The 27,916-nt window shown below is 36.3% G+C and overlaps 1 protein-coding gene and 1 pseudogene across 1 annotated transcript in view; both read right to left on the bottom strand.

Moving 5' to 3' along the window:
- The window catches only part of SYTL5 (synaptotagmin like 5), a 220,945-nt gene that overhangs the window by 176,760 nt on the left and 16,269 nt on the right, over window positions 1–27,916 (bottom strand). The window lies entirely within an intron of this gene.
- Window positions 6,890–8,510, bottom strand: LOC116539043 (annotated as a pseudogene).

Raw genomic sequence — 27,916 nt, 5'->3', positions numbered from 1 at the left:
TTATACCTGACCAATCAGAGTCTTCCCTCAGGTGTATTTTGTATTTTGAGGTAACAAGGAAAAACTCTTTCTTTTCTCGTTTTGGAGCTAATATAATATTAATCTGGAACTGCCTAAGATCATGACTCTAACTTCAAAGAGTCACTCAGCTTTAATGAAAACAAACAAACAAACAAAACAGAGTCTGAGAGAAAAAAAGCCAGTATTAAAATTTCTGGTTTTAGTCATACTCAAAGCCAGCTCTTACCCTGAGTGTCCTAATATGATTATTTTATCCATTAAATTCCACTCTTTGGCTTAAGTCAAATTCTTGTTTGTTGTCTTCTCCTTCTCAAGTTCCTCATCTGTCATCTACTCCAGCATCATTTTCTCATTCTGTTATATTCCTTTTATCCTGCATATGCTTCTTTTGATGATTTCAACAAGACTCATGCTTTCAAACTTTAAACTATGAACTGATAACTCCCAAGTCTATATCACCAGACCAGATCTCTCCCCTAAATTTTATAATCAAATATCAACATTGTACTAAACAATTTCACTTTGGTTTTTTAAAATTAATTAATTAATTTTTTAGAGTCTCTCTCTGATGCCCAATAACTTCATTTTAATTACACAAGGGCAACTCACTCTAGAGTGAATATAGACCCATTTTCCTGAGGTCAGTCCCAGGACACGTTTAGCCTGGTGGTTCTGGCATAATTATTAATAGTACTCTTTCACATTCTCTGAAGTGTCCTGGTTTTGATAATAAAATTCATTGTCACTCTCTCTCAAACTCAATGTTTCCTACATTGAACCCACCATCCTTCTCTCCATGTCTCAATCAGTCAAACTGGAAGCCTTGAGTCATCCTTGACTCTTTCCCCTACATCTGCCCTCCATGTTATAACAATCTTCAGGCCTTGAACACTTCTTGAATCAATCATTTTCTCTCTTTTCCAGCTGCCATTGCTCTGGACTCTTATCATCTTTGAAATAGCCTGTTAACCTCCAGTCTTGTTCCTCTCAAATCTATCACCCACAATAACAATAAGGGCATTGAATTGTTGGCCCAAATTCTTCATCCCTCCTAGTGTCCATCCTCCTAGTGTCCTCTCCAGAAAGCAATCCCTGGCCATCTCCTTACCCCAGTTACCTTTGCTAATGACTTTGAAGTTCCTTCTACTGGAGATGGAGTATACTTCCCTACCATTTGACTTTGGGCTTATCCATGTGATTTGCTTTGGTCAGTATAACCATAGATGTAACTCAAGTAGGAGTTTGGCAACTTCATTTCTTGTGCTTTTGACCTTGTCATGGAAAGAGAATTTCTTGGCTAGTCCATAGGTCTAAGAAGGGCAAGAGTCAAGTCAGCTAAAATTGGACCCTGTCTGCCACCTGGAGCCAAGTGCAAACAAACTCAGGGTTAGATAAACCCAAGTTCAGAACAATTAACTCCCAATCAAGTGGCAGAAGGGTGAAGAAGAATAAATTATTGTTGTTTTGAGCCAATAAATTTTGCAGTACTTTTTAATGGAGCAATGGCTTATTGACAAAATTCCCCTCTCTATTTTAGTTAGTAACACTGAATTTACCCAAAAGAGAAGCTTAAAGATAGCCTTGATTTTCCCTCCTCACCCTGACCTTTACATTCCAACAATTCCTAGGTCTTACAAATCTATATTCCAAACATTTCTTAAATCCAGAGCCCTCTCTGTATTTCCTTTGCCACTGCTCTGATTCAAACCCTCATATCTTTGATCCTGGATTACCACAATAGATTTACCTAGTCTCCTTGTGTCTAGCCCATCCTCCTCAAGAATATGATCCATGTATCCACCAAAGGACCTTTCTCTGAGGAAATTTGACCATTTCTCCACATTGCATTCCTTCTCCACTTTGCTAAAAATTCTTTAATGGGCCCCTATCATCCACAGAATAAAAAGTCCAACTTCTAAACAAGACCCTCATGGTCTGGTCCTGACTAATTCTTTAGACTCATCCCTCACCACTCCTGCCTTACAATGTTTACTACAGCAATACTGCTTGTGGTTTCTCAAAACCTCTCCAGAAAGCAAACCCTGGCCCTCTCTTCACCCCAGTTTGTGGTTTTCTCCTGCTTGCTCCTCACAATTTGCTGTACATATTTATATGTATTTACCACAGTATAATGACCTACCAATCTATCTCTCCTGCCATCTTTTTGAGGGGAGACTGTCTTACTCATGCTTTAATTTGAATCCTCTACCACATATGACATACTAAATAAATATTTAATAAGTAAATGAGTGACTGATTTTAAAAAAAACTCATAAAATACATTTATATGGTTTATTAGAATGCTTTTTATATTTTCTATTCCTAACCCCAAATAATATATTTTTCTTGCTATTAATACATACGATTCAAAAAAATTACCATTGAAATAAATCCATTTATTTACCAAGGATCTTTTAACAGATCTGATGTTAGTAATATGAAAGCAAGATAATGAGAGTTTAACATTTATTTCCACATAGAAACAGGTATTTAGTAAGATTTTAACAGAACAGGGACTCTTAGTCAGATGGCACTTTTCTTTCGTATATATTAATGAACTAAACTTTGAAAAAAATTTTATTAGTCACGACTATTTTTCTTTTGCTTTATGGATCCATAACTTTTTTTTTAATTCCTCAAAAGTCTTTCTGTTCTTCAGATAAGATCGATTTACACCTATTCCAATTTCTTCCATGATTATTGTTCTACTCAGGCTCTTAGGTCAATTTTGGTAATGAGTATAAAAGTAAAATTGTATTACATGTTGGACAGATAACATCCATCATGTGCCCCACTGATTAACAATTGAAAAACTTCAGTACATCTGAAAACAAACACATATCAAGGTATGTTTCCAAACACCTTTACACTTTCATAGCCTGAAAAGCTCTCAGGAAATGTACTTATTTAATTTGGTCAGAAATCAATATTTAGTGTATTTTCAATTACAATCTTTTATAATAAAACTGTTATTGAATAACCTTTTCTATGACAACCAACTGAATATACATCACACATTAAAGGTAACCTCAATCACTATTAAAGCCACCAAAAAAGCAACATGCTGGTCTGAGTTTCTTATATAGGAAAGCATTGCACACTTCTTGGTTATAAACAGAATGCCAAGTACAAGTTCTGACGACTGAACGTAAGTGTCAAACCTTCAGAAAAGTAAAAGTAAATAAAGATATACTCTGCTTTACAGTTATTATTTCTCAAATTACAGTCATTGTAACTCACATATGAGTTATCAAATGGTATTTGAAAACTTTCCTACCTAAGACAGCTCTTCTGAATATACTTTCAGCAAATAATTATTTCATAAAATAGATATGCACGATAGAGCAATATCATTTAGATATACATTTATTAGGCTTGCTGTAAGTGAGAAATACTGTAGAGTAGAGGAACAGGTACCAACAGAAAGGGTCCTGGAAGCATATATACCATATCTAAGAGCAAGAGGATGCTCAAATACATAATTTATATTTCTTTAAGTAGAAAAAAGGATGAAAGGCAATGACTCAATCTATTGAGAGAAAATCTTTTAAACTTCTTGAAGTTTCAATTTGATCATGATGGCATTTCCCCAAATATTTAAATAGGTATTGATTAAAGACTTCTTAAAATATAGAAAAGGGGCTGGGCATGGTGGCTCACATCTATAATCCCAGCACTTTGGGAGGCTGAGGCAGGCAGATCACCTGAGGTCGGGAGTTTGAGACCAGCCTGACTGACATAGATAAACCCTTTCTCTACTAAAAATACAAAATTAGCTGGACATGGTGGCACATGCCTGTAATCCAAGCTACTCGGGAAGCTAAGGCAGAAGAATCACTTGAACCTGGGAGGTGGAGGTTGTGGTGAACTGAGATTGTACTATTGCACTCCATCCTGGGCCACAAGAGTGAATATCCATCTTAAAAAAAAAAAAAAAAAAAAGGCGAAAAGGGTTGGGAGCATGAATAGTCCAAAGCAACAAGAGGTACAAATCACTCACATTTAAAAATTTTCACAACAGATACTCTTTTCCAATGATGTGTACTTTAGACCAGTCAAGAAATTGATTTCCATGCCCTAAGCATTCAAACCACTGTCTGTATGATAGGAGAGATCTAGAGTAGAATTAATAATTTGTCATGGTTCACATGCAATTATAATATTAAACAGCATAGAATAAATTATAAGTTAAACACTATATTTCTTTTCTTTTTTTTTTTTTTTAAAGATGGGGTTTCACCATGATGGCCAGGCTGGTCTTGAACTCCTGACCTCAGGTGATCCACCTACCTCGGCCTCCCAAAGTGCTAGAATTACAGGCATGAGCCACTGCACCCGGCCTAAACACTACATTTCTTAATATTGTACCCAGGATCAACTGGGTACCCAGGTGCAACTAAAAGGGCAAAATGTGTACTCTACATTTTCTTTTACTTTCCCTGACAATTGTATATTTTTTCTTTTTCTTCGTTGGTGCCAAATAACCTTCTCTCATTATGGTGAACACCATTATTTTTCCTTTTTTCATGTTCTATCCCCAACCACAATCAAAATGTACCTGTTCTTCTCAGATCTTGTGAGGTGTGAGAAATTAAGCTGATTAAAGTGGAAGCACTAATGGCATGATAGCTTACTCTTTCCAGATTTAATCAATGAGGAGTGCTTTGGGCAGCAAGCAATAGCAATATCAACAACAATAATAAACAAACTACAATGATATAAACCATTCGAGTTACAGCAATGTCAAGTTGGTTTGGTGGCTCACCCATGTCATGAAGGACATAGGCTTTTTCTACTGTTATGTTTGGCCATCCTTAGCATATGGGATTTGGTTCTTTGAATGGTTGCTTCATGGTTTCAAATGGCTTTCCTAGCTCCAAGCATCACAATAACAGACTAACATTTAAAAGCAGGAATTCATAGAAATTAGACTGAGACAAGTCTTTCATGTACCTTGTTCCTTGTATTTGAAAGTACAAACTTTTCATGAAGCCCCAGAATAATTTCCCTTATATTTCATTGACAAGGAAGAATAGGAAAGTGAGTCTCACGTTTTTTCAGCCTCCATGGTAGAGGTGGACAAGAGAAGAAAGGTGTTGGAAATGGCTTTCAGATTGCAAAGTGAATGCCTGCCATATCAGATAACATGCTTGAAACTGAATAGGATCCTTTAGAGTTTACATACAAAAAAGGAATATCAACAAATTGAGGCTCAGTTTGTTTTAAAATATTTTCCCCCTAGATATCTGTAATCCTGTGTTCATTGCAGCATTATTCACAATAGCCAAGATATGAAATCAACCTAAGTGCCTGTCAATGGATGAATGAATAAAGAAAATGTGTGGTACATACACAAAATGGAATACTATTCAGCCACAAAAAAGAAGGAAATTCTGTCATTTGTGAGAATATGGAGGAATCTGGAGGACATTATGTTAAGTGACATAAGCTAGGCTCAGAAAGGCAAACATCCACGATCTCACTTGTATGTGGACTCTAAAACAGTTGAACTCATACAAGCAGAAAGCAGCCTGGTAGTTACCAGAGGCTGAGGTGGGGAGGTGGTGGCAGATAGGGAAGCGGAAATGTTGATAATGTATACATATATCAAATCATCAAGTTGTATACTTTCAATATATATAAATTTTAAGCATCTATACTTCAGTAAAGTTGCAAAATTAATTTAAGCAAAATTATTTAAAAGATCTCATAACATAAGATATAATTTTATAATATATATAATAATATTCCTTAAAATGATATATGATTTTTCATTTTAAAAAATAAAACAAAAAACTGATGCTTAGAAAATTGATTTCAGTGATGCTTTTGGACTTTAAATTCTAAAACAACTAATATTTCTAGTAAATAAAAGCAGTTTATGTTATACCTCTTGTTGTCATTAACCTGTACTACTCTGTTATAAGAGGTTCCCTGTCATTATTCTCCATTAGACTGCTTGATAATAGGATAAATTTGTGAGAAATTATTCAGGATGTAAATGGAATTAGTGCAAGAAAGTAAGAAAAAAAAAGATCCTGACAATTCTGAAGCCTCCTGGAGTAGAATTTGCCCACTTAAGAAACATTCTCATCCTGAAAAAATGAAGCTATGGAGAAGATTTGGAACTCTGTATTCGGGCTTAAATTGACTGAGTCATTTGGTACTTTGGTTTGGTTTGGAAATCTATAAAAACATCAGGAAAACAATATGAAATGGAGTTGGGGGCACAGGAGAAAATGTTTTCAAATGAAGATATGTTAACAAATAGTCAAATAGTTCATCTTATTTACTCTCACAACAATCCTTCAAGGTAGCTGTTAGTAGCCTCACTTAATGCGAAGAAACTGAATACAGCAAAAATAACTTGCTTAACTAAGCTTACAAAGTGGGAAAATCAGGATGTACACCAAAGTCTGTCTGCCACACCTATGCAGTTCTATTTCTTCTACCCAACAGAGAAAGAGTGGCCAGAACACATGCCTAAATATAAGTATTCTATGAAACAAAAAAAGATGTAAATCTTAGCTAACGGTATCAGTTTTCTGATGGTGTATTAGTCCATTTTCACACTGCTATAAAGAAGTACCTGAGACTGGGTAATTTATAAATGAAAGGAGTTTACATGACTCACAGTTCTGCATGGCTGGTGGGGAGGGGGGCTCAGAAAACACAGTCATGGCAGAGGGTGAAGGGGAAACAAGGCATGTCGTACATGGTAGCAGGAGAGAGAGCAAGCGAGTGAAGAAAGCCACGTACTTTTAAACCATCAGTTCTTGTGAGAACTCACTATCATGAGAACAGCATGGGGGAAACTGTCCCCATGATCCAATCACCTCCTACCAGTTCCCTCCCCTAACACGTGGTTATTACAATTTGAGATGAGATTTGGATAGGGACACAGAGCCAAACCATATCAGATGGAAATAAGAAATGTCTTATGATACACAGGAATGTTCACAAAGCAATCACTGAATAAAGCTGGTTGACCACAGACTGTCAAGAAAAGTGAACTTTATAACATGAAGACAGCCAGTTTAGCCCCTCAGAAGTGAGGGAGAAATAAGAGACAGTGAATGAAAGAGGAAAGTTTGAGAGGAGGAAATGAGGGAGAGAAGAAAGTGGGGCAAGAGAAAGAGTAAGGCACTGAAGTGATGAAGAGGGGACTGGTTTTACAAGAAATACTTATCTGCGTATTTCTACATATACAGAATTTGTGGGTAAGGCAGAAAAAGTCTCCACTAGGAAGATAATTAAAGGTTATTAATATTCCTTTTATCACTTAGCAACCAAGGCACATGCTTATTTCTGTTCCCCAGAAGCAATGTTAGTTACTAGTTTCAATTCAGGAAAATGTATATGTTCAGAAAGGTCTATATGAGATATTTATTCAGTCTTTTTCTCAAACTTCTTCATCTTTTTATTATAAACATTAAACTGAAAGCCTGCTACGAAAATTCTATTCCACCATGAAAATGTAGAAGCATAGTTTCTGATGAAGTTCATGTGGTATAAATCACAATGCTGAGAACCAGCATAGAAAAGGATGAGATTTTAAGGGTTGAAAGGAATATAATAACCATGATGGGCATCAATAGTTTCTATCAAACAAATGGTCATCCATGTCCAGAGAAGAATTAATTACATGATATCACAAAAGCATAATTCCAATGAAAAAGCCAGTTCCAAGAATTAGAATTTCCAAAGGATATGCATATTCAGCTTCTACTCCAAATGGAGCTTGAAACTCATGATGAATTTTATGCATCTGATTATATATTATTTTGTGGTACAAGAATCTATGCATGCTTAGAAATAGTGCCAAGTAGTATCAAAGACTGAATAGCCAAAGTGCCTTGCCAAAAGCATATACCATTTTGTCATTCTTTTTCAATCATAAGGAATATTGAAATACTTTGTAAAATAATAGGTTCCACAAATAAAAGCAGCTGGATATAAAAGTAAAGAGAAGTACTTTAAAGTATTCCCATGTCTCTGATTTGTATTTTCAATGTTATTCTTCTAAATTCAAGGTATAAATTGACATAGAAATCCAAGTAAAAAGCACAAGAAATGAAAGGTTTCATAAACGATAACAGATCCCCATGTTGCAATCTAGAACACTGTGTAATTATTAACATATAATTCCAAGCATTTAAAAATGGTTCTTGCAGAGGACTCTCAGGTAAAAGTGAATCTAAATACTCCACAGCTACAAATGCTGAACTAAATAAAGATGCTGACACTTTCATTTGTTGCCATTTCTCAAATCCCTGCAGACAGCCTTCTAATTCTGGATGGTCATAAGGTGACTGTAGCCATGATTTTTGATGCTTCTGATTTTGTCATTCCACCTGTTTTTATCCAAGTCTTATTTACTTATGAGTAAATCATACCTAATAAACTTCTAAAACTCAAACTGACTTCTAATAACAGACTTGCTCATGTGAACTCAGGAAGTACAAATTAATTTACGAAGATTAAGTAAACATTGGGAGGCTGAGGCGGGTGGATCACGAGGTCCAGAGATCGAGACCATCCTGGCCAACATGGTGAAACCCCGTCTCTACTAAAAATACAAAAATTAGCCGGGTGTTTGGCACGCTCCTGTAGTCCCAGCTACTAGGGAGGCTGAGGCAGAAGAATCGGAAGAATCGCTTGAACCTGGGAGGTGGAGGTTGCAGTGAGCTGAGACTGCGCCACTGCACTCCAGACTGGTGACAGAGCAAGACTCTGTCTCAAAAAAAAAAAAAAAAAAAAAAAAAAAGATTAAGTAAACATACCACAACAGGATGCAGATAGGATTTTAAAAGGCCCAATTTGAAGACATGCTCTAAGTTTATTGAGTCTTCAGTGAGCCACCAACAGTGGAGATCAGATTTATTGGAAGGTGCCAGGACAGTGGCACTCTTATCATCAACCAACACCACTCTGCTTTCCCATCAAGACTGCAGAACTATGCAGAAGGTGGAAAAGTCCACCAGTCTTTTGGGGGTTGTTCATGGAGACTGATTATTCCCTCATCTCCCACTGAGGAGGAAATAGTTCTCTGAAATAAAATGATTATTTCCGGGAATTCAAAGTAAGATGAGAATTATGGAAACTGACTAAGATGTCATAAAGGTAGTGTCAAATCTTTGGGAAAGGGGTGTTGACACAGTTGGGGGACAACTAATTGACAAAAAATAAGACCATATCACATTTTTCTTCTTATTGAATTAAAAACACTTAGCAAACTTGCTCCATGAAAACTAAAAAGGTAAATTCTAAAATCATATAATTCACAGTTATCTCAATTTATAATTCCTGTAAAAACAGAATTATTGTACCTATATCCCTGCTTCACTTCAGCTTGTATTCTCAAGAACACAATGCAATTTATTGAAACAATAACATATATGTAAAGCTAACTGTAGTTGCAGAATGCTAAAGCTTTGCTTTGAAATAAGTCTACCATCTATTTAATTCTTAGTATATGAAGTTGTACCAGCATTGGAAGTTAGTTTAATTTGGGTTCTCCCAAAAGTAGACCCTGAGGCAAGGACTTGAAGGCAGGTAAGTATTTATGAGGTAATCCTAGGATGCAAAAGTGAAAGATGAGAAAGTGAGACAGAGAAAGGAAGAAAGAAAATCAAATGTATGCTATTTCTATAGAAAAATGACTCAGTCTCCTTGAGGATACTGGGAAGAATTACACAGAATACCCTTCAAAATTATACCATCAAAGGTAGGGAGGTAGGAGTGGCTGGGGCATTAATCTATCTATTCCTACTCACCATTGGTTAAAGATTGTCCCTGGAGGTGTTATCTTAATTTCAGTTATGCGTGCATTCATGGATTGACCCTCCATTTTTTGCTTCACTTCCCACTTGGCATGGGTCTCTGGCAAATGCAGGGGACGCATCTCCACAAGTGAATGGAAATCAAGTTCCCAAGGGGTTGGGGCAGTTTCATAGCATGTCACAAATTTGTGCTATAGAGGTTTAAGTGATTTTTGCTTTCATCATGGAGTCACCAACTAATGTAATAGATTGCTTTAAGTATATTAACAATTACACAGGTATCTTAAGATAAAAAACATACTCATTGATTATTGCCAAATGTCAAATCTCAACCAAAATGACCCCCACACTCTTTTCCCAGAAAAAGTATTTTTTTTCAACAGGTATATTGTTTCCAAATAGACCAGACCTGTGACAGACTTTTTAAATATTAAGAATACACAAGATGGGAAGTGGGCCATAAACAACCCATAAATAAACATCAAGTGTGCTTTAAAATTCGTCATCTATGTCAGGCCATGAGAAGTTCCTTCTCAGGCTTCCACCTGAGAGGCTTCTGCTTGATACATGAGGAGCATTTATGGTAACCTGAATTTAATAAAAAGCTCCAGAAAAGCAGGAAACAACTGTTTATGAAAACCATCTAGATTAGTGTTTTCAGAACTGTGCCCATGAGGGCATGGAAGAGAACAAAATAAAGGGGTGGATCTGGACTCCTCCCTTGCTTCAATGGGAACCGTGGGGAATTTTTGTTTGTTTTGTTTAGGCTTATGCTTCACCTGTGAAAAACACAGAACAAACTCCTTCAATTTATAAATGAAACACAGGCTGGGAGTCATTAAGTGGCTTGTTAAAGACCACACTGCCAGGCAGCAGCAGAGCTAGAACGAGGAATATGACTTCTAAGTAACAAAGACTCTCTCCTTTGACCTAGTTCTGACCTTGGGCTTCCCTCTTTGTCCATGTAGAATCAAGTATAAGCAAGAATGGGGCTAAGTTAATTTACTGAAAATCCCCACACTTTGTATCATCCAAATTCCTCATCCCCCATCCTCGGTATCAAATCATGCTGGTCAGCCTCAACAGGAATTATGTTGATTTAGTCCAGTAAGAATCACCCTTACCTTGAGGTTTCCTTTTAGTAATTTTCCATCCACTGACCCTCACCCTGCTCCTTGGCTGTAAATCCCTACTTTTTCTTACTGGAGTTAGAGTTAAGCCCAATTTTCTTCCCCAATTTCAAGACCTCATTGCAGTTTTTCCTCTACCTATAGCAATAGTCTCCTCAAATAAAGCCTTCATTACCATTTTTATTTATTTATTTATTTATTTATTTATTTATTTTTTATTGCATTTTAGGCTTTGGGGTACATGTGAAGAACATGCAAGATTGTTGCATCGGTACACTCATGGCAGTGTGATTTGCGGCCATCCTCCCCTTCACCTATATCTGGCTTCTTCAGCAAGAGTCCTTAAATATTTTCTTCTTTAACATAAGCCAGCAGTGCATTTCCTAATTCACCTTAGTTTTCCTTTCCAAACCTATATCGATTCACAAAAGTACTCTCAGCAGTAAGCCTCCCTATTGTCTTCCCTTTAACAAATGTAGCGGGAATTTAAAAATGGTACTTAAAACAATACTGACTATAGTCACTTTATTCTCTCTCAGGGAATGATTCGAATCTTCTCAGAGGTAGATAGCTCTTTTGTTTAGAAAAATACTTTGATGATGGGCCTTGACTAACTTTTTCATAGAGAAATGTGAGGACCCTTGCTCAGTTTAAATGAATGACAGCCAGATTACACTCTGAAACAGAATAAGAGAGACTAAGGTGGCCAAGAGGGAGGCCAGCAAGAAGGGAAAAAAGGATGAAAGCAGGGGAGAGAAAGAGCAAGAGGCAAAGACATAAGCCATATGGAGGCCTGAGGAGAAATTCTCTGTAATCGGGCATAGCTAAAGAACTGAGAACATGGTGACATGATATTCTGTTGTAAGTTTGTGGTATTGGGCTGGGCTGTCACCATTTTTCCCTTTCCTGTTATTTCCAAGATTTAGAAATCTGCCACACACAAAAGCCTTATGTTAGTTTTACTTGAAAAACGGGATAAAGTGAAGCACAGCAATGGGGAAGAGGACAGGCAGGCCCAGAACTGGTAGAGAAGACCTGGAATTAAGCAGATGAGCTGGGGTTCAAGAGCTTAGCAGCAAATGGGGCTATACCATAAACCAGCCCAGGAAAAAATAAGCCATTTGTGGGGAGTTGTCAGAGATAAAGGGGTAGAGGGCAAGGATAAGTGCCATTTGATTTGAACATCCTCCCACTAACTCTTCTCATCAGTCAGTCATTTCCTGCCCATAATGCATTAAAGAACTATGACAGAAGAATAGGACAGAGTGTGTGAAATTGCTCCAACTTTCATGTACTTGTCAGGAGAAGCAGCACATAATACTTGACATGACTCATTTAGGTAGGAGATGACAGCAGGTAAAATTAACAGGAATCTGAAGGGATGTGTTATTTTCTTTGAAGAGATATATGATCACAAATGAGAAAATTCCATAAAATTTGCATATGTACTTTATTTAAAATGTTGATGTACAAGAAAAATGTACTAATGAATTTTTTTGTGTATGTTTATGAAAGGCCTATTATTATAAATATTATTTGTAGATAAAACTCATTAACCCCCCACTTAGATTCACAAATAATACAATAGAATTTTTCTGAATTATTAAAAAATTTATACTACTAATGACTTTTAATGGTAGTTTAAGCCTACTAAAACAGTTAACCCTGACAGCAAGAAAATCAAAGTCACAGTAAGGGAGTGGCTAAGATAAAATATAAATGAAAAGGTTTTTTTTTCCCTACAAGTTATTTCAAGTAATTGACTTCTGTGGGTAGGAGGCATAACTAAAAATAGATTTTAAAAATTATTTTATGAAAATAACATGTGATCAAATCCTAAAATGCTTCAGTCCTTGATGGGCTCAATGTCTTTAGCACAGTGGTTCTCACAGTGTAGTCCCTGGCCAACAGGATAAGCATCACATGGGACCTTGCTGGAAATGCAAAGTCACATCTTAGAGATACAACATTTGACAGTCAAAGAAGTTGATGTGTTTTTATCCATCAACTCCCCATCAGTCATTGGTTAAAGGCTACTTCTGGGGACACAAGGGAGCTTGCTTCTTTGACCATAGGAAAAAAAAAAAAAGCCCTCAGACAGAGTAACAGTAGCAGGTGTTTGTAGCAAGCAGCATTTTGCATGTCCAGGTGAATACCAAAGGGATACGGTAGGGCACCAGTAGCAACTTCATATAAGAAAGATCTAGGTTTTATTACCTCAATCATCATTATTGTTAATGTCAATGATGAATTACACAGTCAGAAAGAGGTAAGGGGTCTCAGGAAATACACTGCAAAATTGTAATCAGCCACTCTCCGTTTCTTTCTGGAATTGTCCCTGCACAAGCTGGATGTGGTAGGGAGCTGTTCCCAGATACTGCTGTGCAATGAATCCAGTAAACATGATTTTCTGGCAGGAAATCCCTGAAGTTGATGCATTTTACTTGTCCCTATGACACATTTAATAATCCAGTGATTCTAAATCTCTATTTAAAGTCATTGCAGGGCATGATATATTGTATGCCTGATTTAAAACAAACAGAAACTCCAATTGATTCAGTCAACAAATTCATCTTGTTCTACCACTGATTCATAGTAACCACATAAATTGCCAGCGGGAACAGGAAAATCCCTCTATAGGAAGCCCTAGTTAGGCAACATCCTTCTATAAAGCTTATTTCCAGAAATAGTCATGAAGAGTGAATACAACTGCCTCCAAGAATGACTTATTTCACTAGACTTTATCATTTACCCTCTACTGGGTTCTAATCAGGTTTTCCAAATAAGTCTCCTGGAAATGTCCCATTGCAGCTTATCAAATAATTTACACCAGAATCAACACAAAATTTAATCAGAAGATAGTAAAATAAACACGGCGGTCACATTTATTTGTTACTGACTTCCAATAAATTTCCCAGGGCTAGTTCATACACCTAGATTGATTTTCATGCAAAAGATAACATCCTTGCACAAATTATATCATTTATTGTTCACCTATCCCTAACAAAATACTTGTTTGTACACTAAACATGTATACCTCGTAAAAGAGAGAGAACTAGTGAGGGAAATGAGATCAGTGGGAACCCTTGATTTTAATGCTCACCTTGCTATTAATGATTCTGTGGCTAAATCCAGCCTATAGGAGTGTTTTGTTTGTCCTGCCTATTGTGTTTCGTTTGTATGAAAAAAGAATAAACATTTATAAATGAAGGAATTCACATAGAATAATCCATGTTTCTGCTTCCTCTTTCAAGAATCAGGATCAGGCAACAGTGGTCTCAGAATCTGTGTGGCAACAAGAGGCAGAGGTTGGAGAATGACTATTCCCTTAAGATAGGGCGAATGCAGACGGGCGCATTGGCTCACAGCTGTAATCCCAGCACTTTGGGAAGCTGAGGCGGTTAGATCACCTGAGGTCAAGAGTTTAAGAACAGCCTGCCTAACATGGTGAAACCTTGTCTCTACTAAAAATACACACACACACACAAATTAGCTGGGCGTGGTGGCAAGCGCCTGTAGTCCCAGCTACTCAGGGAGGCTGAGGAAGGAGAATCACTTGAACACAGTAGGTGGAGGTTGCAGTGAGCCAAGATCATGCCACTGCACTCCAGCCTGGGCAACAGAGGGAGATTCCATCTAAAGAAAAAAAAAAGATAGGGCAGACACACCCAGTTTATCATAGTTACCACCATCTCCCTATTGTTTACCCACTTTGCCTTTAGGGGCATTGAGTTTGTAACCCATTGTAAATAGAATTTTAGACACAGTTTGGAAATGTACCACATCTTACCTTTTACACAGATGCCTCAGATACAGGAAATTTTCATTTGGAATACAAGCTTCTGTAACTTGACTAATTGTATTAATACTGTATGTATAATTTATGGGGCTCAGCCAGTGCACCTAGTATGACAACGAATGGCACATACAACATTCTAAAATAGTGTTTCCATTTCCTGTTGTAATTATTAGCAATACTCTCCAGGTCTCATCTTAAGCCAGGCCCTGCACCTGTCCCATACAGATCTTCCTCTAGATAATTTCTACAACAGCACCAGCACAGCAGAGGAAGGATAGAAGAATAAAGATAAAGCTAAAAATAGAAAGAAGTTAAGCCTATGTATAGATTTGTGACTAGGAGAATAACCTGTTTGTAAGGAAACCAATCTTGTGGAATGGGTTATCTTTCAAACTACCTCAACAACTTTGTCTCAAAAAGTTTTGTGTTAATACAGCCTCAGTTGAATAGATGCAGTGCCTACTAAATGAAATGTTTGAAAGTTCAACCTTCATTTGGATGAAAGGACAATTGCCAAAAGGTCTGTCTTAGTGTTTCACAGTAACTAATCATATCTAACCTTTGAAGATTTCCAAGTTTAGCTGATAAAAGGGAAAATGCTCAAGTGAGGGTTATGCTCAAGTCTAAAGCATTTTGGCATTATGATGGAATAGGAATACATATTTAAAACAGGGGCAAGGGAGGAGGCAGAAGAGGGAAGGAAGGAGGAAAGGAGTGGGTGGGGAGAGAGAAAAAGAGAGAGAGAGAGTACGACAAAATGACATAATGAATGGCAGAGATGGAAAATTCTTATTTTGTAGGTTAAGGATCAACCTCAGCTGTTTGTATCTTTTAGTTGCTTTTCCATTCAAACCAAAGTTTTAAAGCATGTGACCTTATGAACAACATGGAGATATAGAATAAGGAAATGAAAAATTCAATGCAAATAAGCATTTGCTTAACCATTTTAAAGCCAACCATGAGTTGATTCATGCCAAGGTGCAAGGTTAGCCTGCTACTATTGGAGAAATGTAGCATCTGAGAGCAGAAAGATTTTGTACTTTTGTGGGGCTGCAGAATGACTAACAATTTAATAGTTATCACAGTGCCTGACACAGGGTTATTTTCAGTGAGGGAAAATTGGACAAAAAAGGACAACAGTAGATAAATTTCTCTATCCATTTTCTGAAAAGGTTTCCAAAACTGTACATTCAAAGATCTCCCTGGACAAGCCCTTTAAGTTCTACAGCCTCAGTGAAAATACATCTTATCATAATCTGCTGCAGTAAAAATAAATTTGAAATTGTGCACAGATATCATGTATTCATTTCTCACATATTTTCCCAATCATTTGTGTAGGAATATTGTCTTAGTTCATATATCCCCCAGCCAGGATTACAGCCCAACCTCCTTCCATAACAAAACATAATGTTTTGAAGCAATAATAAAACCCATATCATATATTCAACAATCATTAAATCCATATACTTTCTGTCTGTGTTGGGGAAATGCCTGAATTTGCAATGCCCATTGCTTGTCATAGACATCTTCACATTTGCTTTATATACAACATCTGTGTAGCTCACTCATGTGATCATGGAATAAAAAAGATAAGAATTAACAGGGGATTCCACACTGGTACTCTGTTGATCCACCGTATTAGTTTACTGTAGATGTGTAACAAATTACCATGAACTGAGCAGTTTATAAGAACATTCATTTAGAACCTCACAGTTGTGTAGACCATAATTCTGGGTGGACGTGCTAGATTTTCTGTTCTGAGTTTCACAAGATTGAAGCCAAGGTGTTGACTGGGCTGAGTTCTTTTCAAGAGGCTGTAGGGGAGAATCTGCTTCAACCTAAAGTTCATTTAAGTTGTTGGCAGAATTCATTTTCTTGCAGTTGTAGAACTGAAGTTCCCATTCATTTTCTGACTGGCAGCTAGTAGTCTCCCTCAGCTTGTAGAGGCCATCCACAGTTTTCATGTGGTCCCCCTCATCTTCAAAGCTAGAAATGGTGAATCAAAGCCTCATTATGTTTTCAATGTCTCTGACATTCCCATCTGCCTTCTTCTTTTGCCACCAGTTGGAGAAATTCTCTACTTTAAAGGGTCTGTGTGTTTAGATTAGGCTACTTGATACCCCATTAGTCTACCTTCACAACTGTGTTATGTAACAAGACACAATCACAGATTTGATACCTAATTACATTCACAAGTCCTGGGGAATTATGGGGAGAATTTCTAGAAAATGTACCTACCATATCTATCTATCTATCTATCATCTATCTATCTATCTCTATATATTTTGAGACAGAATCTTGCTCTGTAGCCCAGGTTGGAGTGCAGTGGCATGATCTTGGCTCACTGTAACCTCTGCCTCCCGGGTTCAAGCTATTATCCTGCCTCAGCCTCCCAAGTACCTGAGATTACGGTTACCTGCCACCATGCTCAGCTAATTTCTGTATTTTTTTTTTTTAGTAGAGGTGGGGTTTTGCCATGTTGGTCTCAAACTCCCGACCTCAGGTGATCTGCCCGCCTTAGCCTCCCAAAGTGCTGGGATTGCAGGTGTGAGCCACTGTGTCCAGCCCATTTTGATGTATCCTGTTCCCTTGTAGGAATAATTCATGAGGATGGTGTGGACTATATCAACTGTTGGATGAATAACAACATTCTAAATGTTCAGTGAAGGAAGCCTCAGCTTCCTGGTTGACCATAAGAATTTGCCTCTAGAACTTGGAGATGTGTAAAGCACCTACAGCCCTCAATAGCTGGCTATTAATACATCACATCTAGACCTCTAGAGGAAGGCAGGCTTATACATATAAGGTGAAAAAGCTAGACAAAAGTATGCTTTCTTTTTAAAATTATGAGTTGTATCATATGAACTCTGCACTGCATCAGCCATTGGATGCTAATGTGAAGTCTTAATAAATGATCTTGAGATTTGAGGGATAATCAGTCCATTAATTTCTATAACAAATATCTAAATGAGAGTTACTAGAACAAAATAATGTGATAATAAGCATAGTGTAATTTTTCAAATGCATGCGGCTGATTATATTTTCTAAAGATGATAACAACAATATCTCCCATCACACACACTTTCCTGTCAATTTTTGCTTCATGTGCTTTGAGGTTCTCGTCTTGGGTGCATATTTGCTTGTAATTGTCATATCTTCTTGTTGGATTGACACTGTTATTATATAAAATGTATTCCTTTATCTCTAGCAACAATTTTGTCTTAAAGTCTATTTTGTCTGCTATTAGAATAGCCTCTCCAGCTGTCTTTTGATTATTATTTGTATGGTGTATCTTTTTCCATTCTTTAACTTGAGACTTTGAATTGAAAGTGTGTCTCTTGTGGCCAGAATATAGTTGTAACATTTTAAAAAACCCATTATGCTTTTTAATTCAAGTTATATTTACTGGTCAGGCAGAATTTGTGTCTGCCATTTTGAAATTTATTTTTTATACACCTTATGCCTTTATGTTCTTCCAGTCATCCATTATTGAGTTATTTTGTGTTAAAAGATACTTTCTGGTGTACCATTTAATTCTCTTGTCATTTCTTTTGCTGTATTTTTAAGTTATTTTCTTAGTAGTTGCCCAGTCAATGACAATTGACATCTTAACTTAAAACAAACTTTTTCAGATTAATGCCAATTTAATTACAACACAATACAAAAAAAAATTGCTCCAATTTATCTCCATTCTATGCCCCCTTATTTGTGTAGATACTGTCATAAAAATTGTAGCTTTAAACATTGCATGCCCATCAATACAGACTTATAATTATTGCCTTATGCAATTGCCTTTTAAATCAGATAGGAGAAAAAAGGGTTAAAAAGAAAAAGTAAATTCATGTTGTACTTTATATATATTTACTTATGTGGTTATCTTTACCTGGGTTCTTTATTTCTTTACTTGGATTTGAGTAACAGTTTGGTGTCCTTTCATTGCAGACTGAAAGACTCTCTAATTTTTCTTATTGGATAGGTCTGCTAGTGACAAATTATCTCTGTTTTTATTTATCAGGAATGCCTTAAATTATCCTTCATTTTTGAAGGATGGTTTTGATAGATATAGAGGTCTTAGTTGACAGTCTCTTTCTTTCAGCAATTCAAATATATCAACACTCTGCCTTCTGTCCTCCATGGTTTCTGATAAGAAACCTGCTGCTAATCTTATTGGAGATTCATGGCCTGTAACAAACAATACTGCTGCTTTCAAGGGTTTTTCTTCATATTGACAGTTTGATTATTATTTGTCTAAATGTGGATCTCTTTGAGTTTATCCAACTTGGAATTTATAGGGATTCTCAAATGTGTAGATTCATATCTTTTATTGAATTTGTAAAGTTTTCGGCCATTTAAAAATATTCTTTCTGCTGTCTTTTCTCTCTCTTCTCCTATTAGGACTCCCATTTTGAATGTGCTGGTATGCCTGCTGGTGTTCCACAGGTCTTTTAGGCTATGTTTTGTAGTTATTACACAGCATTATAGTAGAGATAGAAAACTGATACAATCCCCATATTTGTTATTCATGTTCCATGGGTAAAAAATAAACTTACCAACTAAGACAAAATGTTTTCATTTCAAGGGAGTTGAGCATGTTGTGCAAAGTTAGTCAGGATGAGATTCACCTGCAAAAGTAGCTGACCGAAGAAAAATGTATTTCCCCTGATATAAAAGTCCAGAGAAAGGCAGACAGATTGATACAGCATTTTCATCATATCAAGGACTTGGCTCCTTCTATCTTGTTGCTCTAGTATAGGTCACCTCATTGTCAATCATGACTACTCCAGTTCTTGCCATCTTCTCTATATTCCAGCCGCAAAGAAGAGAAAAAAAGAAAGAATAAATATATGCTCCCCCTTTTTCAGAGATAGCTTCTGGATGTTGTACATCACTTCTTGTATCCCTTTGACAAAAGCATATTCGTATGGTCAAACTTAGCTATAAAGAAGGCTAGGAAATATAACCTTGATTCTGAGCACCCATGTGCCCACCTAAAAATATGGGGTTCTATTAAAATAAAAAAGTAAAAAATAATATTTAAGGATAACTAGCAGTCTCGACATTGCAATCTCAATGCTTAAGCAAACTGGAATCACCAACTAGTTAAACTAGGGTTACCATCTTAGCGGACAGGCCAGGTTGTCAGGACACAGAATCTACTAGGGTGAGGCCCTAATAGGTGCACTTAACCTTTTATACATTTGCTACGAAAATAAGACCCTCTATTTTTTTGAGAGGGATTGGTATTTGTTGGTTTCACGTTTTACCCTACAGTTATGGTTCCATTGAAAAGTCGACCCTGAATTCCAATTAATTTTCTGCTAATTTCCTTAGGTTAATCTCCGTGCAGCCTGATTGAATTCTGAATTCTTATTATATTTTTCCTTTTTAGAAGGATTAAAACCAAATCAGTTGTAGTTTTCATGTCACTCATGAAAGTCATCTAATAACATATTTGTCAAAGTGCTTTACATATGTAACTCTGGCATTCGAGCTTTCTGAGATCTCTCTTTTGATTTAGCAATAATAATAATAATAATAGTAATAGTAGTAGTAATAATAATTTCCTCAAATGCTTCTGAGGTTTCCTAAAGGTGGTCATTTGTCCCAGATCAGGCTAGGATTACCTCTTCAATCCTCCCCAGATCACCCCTATTCGTTTTGTAACTGCCCCTCCCTTTTGTCTTCCTGTGCATACTGCCTTCCTCACTTCTACTTATTTCAAAAATACTTGATGCAAAGCATTGACACAGCCTTGCCCATTTTTTACCAAAGCAAAATAAATAGTAGGGTCTTATTTTAAACACTTTATTGAAGTTTTATGGCAAACAGAGGGTAATTTAAACACTAATCTGGAAAAATTTTAAACCTGTTCTGAGATAATTTTTTCTAGAGCCCACAGGTCTTACCCATTCCCAAAGGTCTTATACTGACCCCTTCCTCTTTAGCCGCTCAGCATGCCATCCTTGTTGCTGAGAAGAAAAGCCCTATCTCCTCAGATTAGCAACCTCCATCTTGTGCTCTCTCTCACACTCTTAGGGCCTATAACACGTGCCCTTTAAGGAAATAAAAACAGGTGAAAAGTCCATTAATAGCACAATAATCCTCCAGAGATGAGTCTTGCTCCAATGAAAACAACATTTTACATTTTTATGCGTAGTAAGATCTGAGCTCTGTCTCTGTATAACTAAGAGATGCATTAAAGTAGTATTTTTCCTGTGTATAAGAAAAGCTCAGGTATCCCAGTGATAAATTCTGTCTTCACCTTGGGAGTTTCAAGCACAAACTCCAGGTAGCTTTTTAAAAATGCAATTTTTAGTCCTGCTTTAGATATTCTAAAACACATATAACTAATTAGGTAGGCTGATAATATTTTATCATGTTAACTTACCACTTAAATTCTACCTTCTGGAGAAGAAATGGGATGCATTACAAAAAAATCACTACCACTCAGCTAAGATAAGGAAAAAGTAAAATTTAATGAGAAATGGAAAAATAATTTGTGCCAGTAATCAGGGATGAGTTATTATAATGAGGACTAAATTTGATTTTGGACTTCTTAGAAGACAAAATCAAAGGCATGAGTGGTTGTCTATTTGATTAACTTGAAGTGTCTTATACTATCCTATGATGTGGCGAATGGTTCTTTTAGATTCTCTTGAGTAGATCCAGAGAGAAGTGGGGCTAGAACCCACAGCTATTGCGTAAGGCAGAAGTTGGTAAACAGTTTTTGCAAATGGCTAGAGAGTAAATATTTTAGGCTTTGCCGGGCTTTATGGTCTCTGTGGCAGTTACTCAACTTGGTAAGTGTAGGGCAAAGGTAGCCATAGACAATCTGTAACTGAATGGGTGTGGCTATGTTCTAATATGAAAACATGTGGTGATCCAGTCTTGGCTCACAAGGGGTAGATTGCTGACCCTGGGGGTGAAGCTATGTATTATGTAAGGGACTGCAGTGAATGGATGAGAAAGCTCCTTCTCTTGAAATGGGGACTAGTTAGGTCAAATGTGTGAGGTATGTATTTTGTAACCATTTTCTTAATGGCAGCTACTTAAATAGTATAAGCTTCAGGTCCCCAAAAGTTGATACAGCCCCCGTGCATAGGCAGTGAACAAGTAGATATAGATGTGAAAATGTCATGAAATCAGGGGATGATTCTGGGCAGGTATATTTGTAATGCCTTCACTTCTTCTTTGCAATTCATGTAGACTCTTTAAGTAATAAAATCAAATTTTCCTTTCTATATCAGCTCACACAAGGTTTGAACCAAACCTGTACAACCTCACCATTTCCATTGTGCTTTCTTTGAAACCATTTCTGAAAGTATTTTAAAGTTGCCTTGGGGATTAGCCATATTTTCAGGCCATTTTTATTCCTTCCAAGAAAAATTGGCTTCACTGATGCTGGAGAGTAGAATCCAGGGGAATCACATGATAAGACAGAAGGAGTATCTGTGAATTCTGCTAGTTTTTAAAAGTTGCATACCACCATCTCCTCCATACACTTCAAACAAGTATTTTATCAGTTTGAGATGCCTTTGTTTACCTGCTTTAGTCTATCATCAGGATCCCTTTATTCTCAAAAGTATACTGGCTTGGTTTAAGGTAATCTTACATTAAACTCTTTCCCCTACCAGAGATCCTTAAATAAAACCCTAAAACTAAGATGCAAACTGGGAACCAGATTATGAATTTTCTGATGTGTAGCCCAAATGCATGGAAGAGTTTCTTGAATATTTGAGGAATGGAATGGAATAATTACCTTTTAGGTTGATTGAAATACAACTTTTAAAGCTTTCCAGTATGTCGACATATCCATCAGAAGGATTCCATAATGGATTTGCATTTATTTATGTGAAAAAAAATTCTACCATAGCCTTTTGTTCACCCCCTAATCATGCCATTTTTTTTTATGGGTAAAGAAGATTCAATACAGGCTTACTGCAAGCAAAGAGAATGGTTTGCTCTTTTTGAATTCTCTACAAAAGAGAGAACATTTTCTGGAAAGACAACCCTCCATAAGTGGTAGATCTCTCTCTATAAGTTATATCAAATACTGGCACCTACTGGTGAAAATATGACAGAGCAGCTACCACACAGAAACCACGGAGTCAGAGAGAAAAAAGAAACAAAGATTAGAAATTTAAAATGTGAAATCAGGGATACCCCTGACAGAAATAAATTATCAGAGATGAGAGAGAATGATAAAGTTCATGGAGAGAAAGTGATTCTGGAAACCAGTAGCACACAGGAATTTTTTTTTTAAATAGCTGAGAGATGATCATTACTAACAGACATTATGCTGTTGTAAAACCTCGGTATCCAATATAGTAGTGACTACCAGTTCACTTATCAAAAGTTTTCTACTTATTACTAAAACCAGTAGAAAAAACCCTACATTTTATTTGATTAAAATTTTACTTAATTCCTGCAATCATTCATTTAAAAAATACTTATGGAGCACACTGACTATATTTTAAACACTATTCTAGGCTCCAGGAATACAGCAGTGTAATGACAAAGCTCCTGCTCTTGTGAAACAAGTTCTATTGAGGGGGAGGGGTCAGCAAGTTTAAAAAAGTAAACAATAACTAGAATATATAAGGAGCTTAAAAATTCAATATCAAAAAAAAATCTTATTGTAAAATGGGCAAATGATCTGAAAAGACCTTTTCAGAAGTAGATATACAAATGGCAAACAAGACATGAAAAATTCTCAACATCACTAATCATCAGGGAAATGCAAATCAAAACCAAAACAGTGTGGCGATTCCTCCAAGAACTAAAAGTAGAACTACCATTTGATCCAGCTACCATTTGGTCCACTACTGGGTGGACCCAGAGGAAAATAAGTCATTATACAAAAAAGTTACTTGCACAGGCATGTTTATAGCAGCACAATTCACAATTGCAAACATATGGAACAAGACCAAAAGCCTATCAATCAACTAGGGGATAAAGAAATTGTTGTACGTATATATGATGGAATACTACTCAGCCATAAAAAGGAAATAACTAATGGCATTTGCAGCAACCTTGATGGAACTGGAGACTATTATTCTAAGCGAAGTAACTCAAGAATGGAAAACCAAATATCATATGTTCTCACTCATAAGTGGGAGCTAAGCCATGAGGATGCAAAGGCATCAGAATGATATAATTGACTTTGGGGACTTGCGTCTTCTTCATATATGTACTGAATATTGGGTTCAGTGTATACTGCTCGGGTGACTGGTACACCAAAATCTCACAATTCACCACTAGAGAACTTACTCATGTAACCAAATATCACCTGTTTCCAAAAAATCTATGGAAATAAAAAATTAAAAACAAAAATGAAATATAATCTCATTCCAGTTAGTATGGCTATTATCAAAAAGACAATAATTTTTAAATGCTGGCAGGATGCAGATAAAAGATACACTGTTGGTGGGAATGGAAACTAGCAGAGACACTACAGAAAACAGTTAGGAGGATCCTCTAAAAAACTAAAAATATAATTATCATATGCTCCAGCAATCCCACTGTTGGCAATATTTCCAAAATAAAGGAAATCAATATATCAAAAAGACATCTGCACTTTCATGTTTATTGCAGCACTATTCACAATGGCCAAGTTATGGAATCAACCCAAGTGTCCATCAATGGATAAATGAATAAAGAAAATGCGGTATATATACACAATGGAATACTATTTGGCCATAAAAAGAATGAAATTCTGTGATTTACATCAACATGGATGGTACTGGAAGTTATTATGTTAAGAGAAATAAGCCAGAAGACAAACAGCTCATATTTTCACACATATGTGGGAACTAAAAAAGTGAATTTCATGGAGATAAAAGGTAGAATGGTGGTACCAGAGGCTGGGATGAATAGGGGGAGGGGAAATGAAGAGAGATTGCTTAAGGGATACAAATATACATTTAGATAAAAGAAATAAGCTCCAGTATTTGATAGTACAGTAGAGAAATTCTAGTTAACAATAGTTTATTATGTATTTCAAAACAGCCGGAGAAGATTTGTAATGTTCCCAACACAAAGAAAAGATACATAGATTAGGTGATGGATATCCCAATTACCCTGATTTCATCATTACGTGTTGTATACAGGTATCAAAGTATTGCATGTACCCATTTTGGATACGTGTACAACTTGTGGGGTGTATGCATAACTAATATATATCAACAAAAATTAGTGGAAATATGTAACATTTCATATATGTGGTACAGGAAAATGAGATAAAAAAGAGGTTAGGAGTACTCTGTTGCTGTTTTTTACAGGGCAGTCAGGGAAAGCTTCATGATAAAGTAACTTGCAAGTATTTCATAAATTTTTTATGCCTTCATATTGAAAACTGTAACTTCTTCTATAAGCTATACAATAAGTATTCACACACTAAGGTATTTGCATCTATTTGGTCAGTTTATGGAGCAACGGGAGAAGAGAAGCCACCTTCCAGGTACCTACTATGTGCCACACACTTTATATACTATGTGTGTTTTCTTATTTAATCCTCATCACCAACCTCTGAAGTATTAGTAAGCTTGTTGTATAAATGGGGACACTAAATTTCAGTGAAAATAAGTTAGCAACCCAAGACCATATAGTCATTAAGTATCAGAGGCAGGATTTGAGCCCATGTCTGATGGGATTCAAAGTTGTGAAGCTAAAGTTCGATGCCCTAGGTAGCTACTAGAAAGTGCCAGTCAGAGAAATTATACTGCCTTGCATATTAAGTGATGTAAATTTATTTTTATCAAGACTTACCTTAGGGCATGCAGAACTTTCTACTTTGTATTTATTTATATTGTGTCAATTTTCCCCAAGAGGTTATATAAGCTTTATGAGAGTGGGATCTGTGTCTGAATCATCTTTGGTGTCTGGTAGACTGTCAGAACCTTGGCAGGAACCCATTAAACACATGCCTAAATACTTGACTGAATAAAATAAACCCAGAAGCTTAGAATTAAGTCACTAACTATTAAGCCTTCCTCAAATAATACTTTTCCTCAAATAATGTTTTTCAAACAACACACTAGGGAAAATTCTTATGGTAACCAAGAATGTCACCTACTTCTACCAAGGTAATTAATAAAGAGTTAAATAATAAGCACTTAAATAAAATTAGAAACAGGTTTTGCAATGTTGTGAAATTCACATCGACTAAGTGGGTTTAACTGTTCTTTGAAGCAAAGTCTTGATTGTTGTTGTTGGTAGTGGTCTTTTTCTAATACAAGGAGCCCCACCCACTGCTAGGCACATGAGTTCCATTACCTTTGGAGTTCAACCTTTTGAGAATATATTTGAGAATTTTGTGTGTGTGTATGTGTGTGTGTGTGTGTGTGTGTATACACACACTGCATTTTTGATCCTCTAGTCCAAATACACACACACATAACAAACATAAACTTTATATATATACAAAGAATGGCCTATATATACATACATATATGTGTGTATATTTATATGCATCTGTAGGCCATTCTTTGTATATATATATATATATATATATATATATATATGTGTGTGTGTGTGTGTGTGTGTGTGTGTATATATGAATATAAATATAGATATGTATATATATATGAATATATATAGATAAAAGTTTATGTTTCTTATAGATTCCATAGTCATATTTCCCCTTTGTAAAACCATTGGACTAGAGGATGAAAAATGCTGTTTGAACCTGTAGTCATTTTTACTCTTCAGAGTAATAAATTAAACAGTCCTTCTTTCATTCTTAGACAGACTACTTAAGGGCATCTTTGTAACCAAGCAAGTGAGACATTACTATACACTCAAGACTAAACTAGTGTAGAAACCATGAATACATTTTGCAGAATAACGTAGAACAGTGTCTTTGTTATGTCCAGGATCAATCTGTAAACAGCTTTTGCTTCCTCTGGCATAAAGGAAAAAAAAAGATTTGAGGATATGAAAAGAGTAACTTTTACAGCAGGGGAATAAGTGGCCATCTGCAACATGGCTGAAGGTCAAGAGGTAAGGAGAGTAGAGACAGTGTGCCTTCCTGCAAAGGGGCAGGGCCAGTGGACTTAAAGTACAATATATCTGATACCAAGTTTTAAATTTCCTTTCTGCATTGCAAATCCCTGATGTTATCCTCAAGCCTTAAACAAGGCAACTTTCTGTTAGCTGGGTTTTGAGAAGGAGGCTGTTTTCCACAGTTTGGGGATGAAATGGGTCAGAGAGAGGTGGTAGTATCACAGAGAACCAGTTACTAGGAAGCAGAGGTGACTGAAAGAAAAGCTGTTACGTGTGTGATACTAAGTGAAGGGACAAGAGAAATTTCATGATAAGCTTGTGACACATGTAAAAATATCCAGGTTTCCTCAATCTTACTGGGAGAGAAAAGTGACTCCCAACATTCTCAAATAATCACGTTCCTGGTTTATATTAAAGGGAGGGGTAATAAGGACTAAAGAACTAGACACATTTGAGTCATACTAGAGTGGTGTCTTTGTTTTCAAGGATAATAAAGGGTATTGCCAGAAGGTACATGTAAGAATAAATGTATGCATATGGAAAAAAATTCATTGAGTAGTCCCAGGTCATGGCACAAAATGAAAATATAATGTGTATTTAAATAGTCCATAAAGTATATCCACATTTTCCCTAGACTAATATTTACTTATTTTATTACTTCAAACTATACCCTTTAAAATGGATCATCAACTGGAAGTCATAATAATTTTTATTGCTTGCCATATGGGATTTCCCCCCAATACTTGAACATTATAACTGCAGACAATTAGAGAATCTTCACCTTAGAGGCTCTCCATCTAACATCATTTTAAGAGAAAGTAAGTGACATTGCCACAAATATCCCTGACGCTCATCTCCTCTATAAAATCCCCATGCTTAAATCCTCACAGGAAGAACTTCCAAAAGATAAACCAATGCTTTTGTACACCCGATACTTCTGGGCAATTTTCAAAATTTGATTTTTTGATGTTTGAGTTGGTGATAAGGTAGTAGGGAGAGGGAGAAGTGTAGCTAATGTGCTTTGAAGTGGATGTCTCAGCTATAAAACTAAAAAAGCCAAATGGGATTATTGTCCCTCCAATGAATAAGAAATGAATAGCAACAGGAAACAAGCAACAGTCATAAAATAATGAATAAAATCCTAAATTGGTAACATTTCATTGTCAGGGTGACTCACTCCT

This window comes from Sapajus apella, unplaced genomic scaffold (assembly GCF_009761245.1).
Source record: "Sapajus apella isolate SASKATOON/1434 unplaced genomic scaffold, GSC_monkey_1.0 scaffold125, whole genome shotgun sequence".
In the NCBI taxonomy this organism is placed as follows: domain Eukaryota; kingdom Metazoa; phylum Chordata; class Mammalia; order Primates; family Cebidae; genus Sapajus; species Sapajus apella.
Note: the sequence above shows the minus strand (reverse complement) of the source record. Positions and strands in the feature narration are given on the sequence as shown.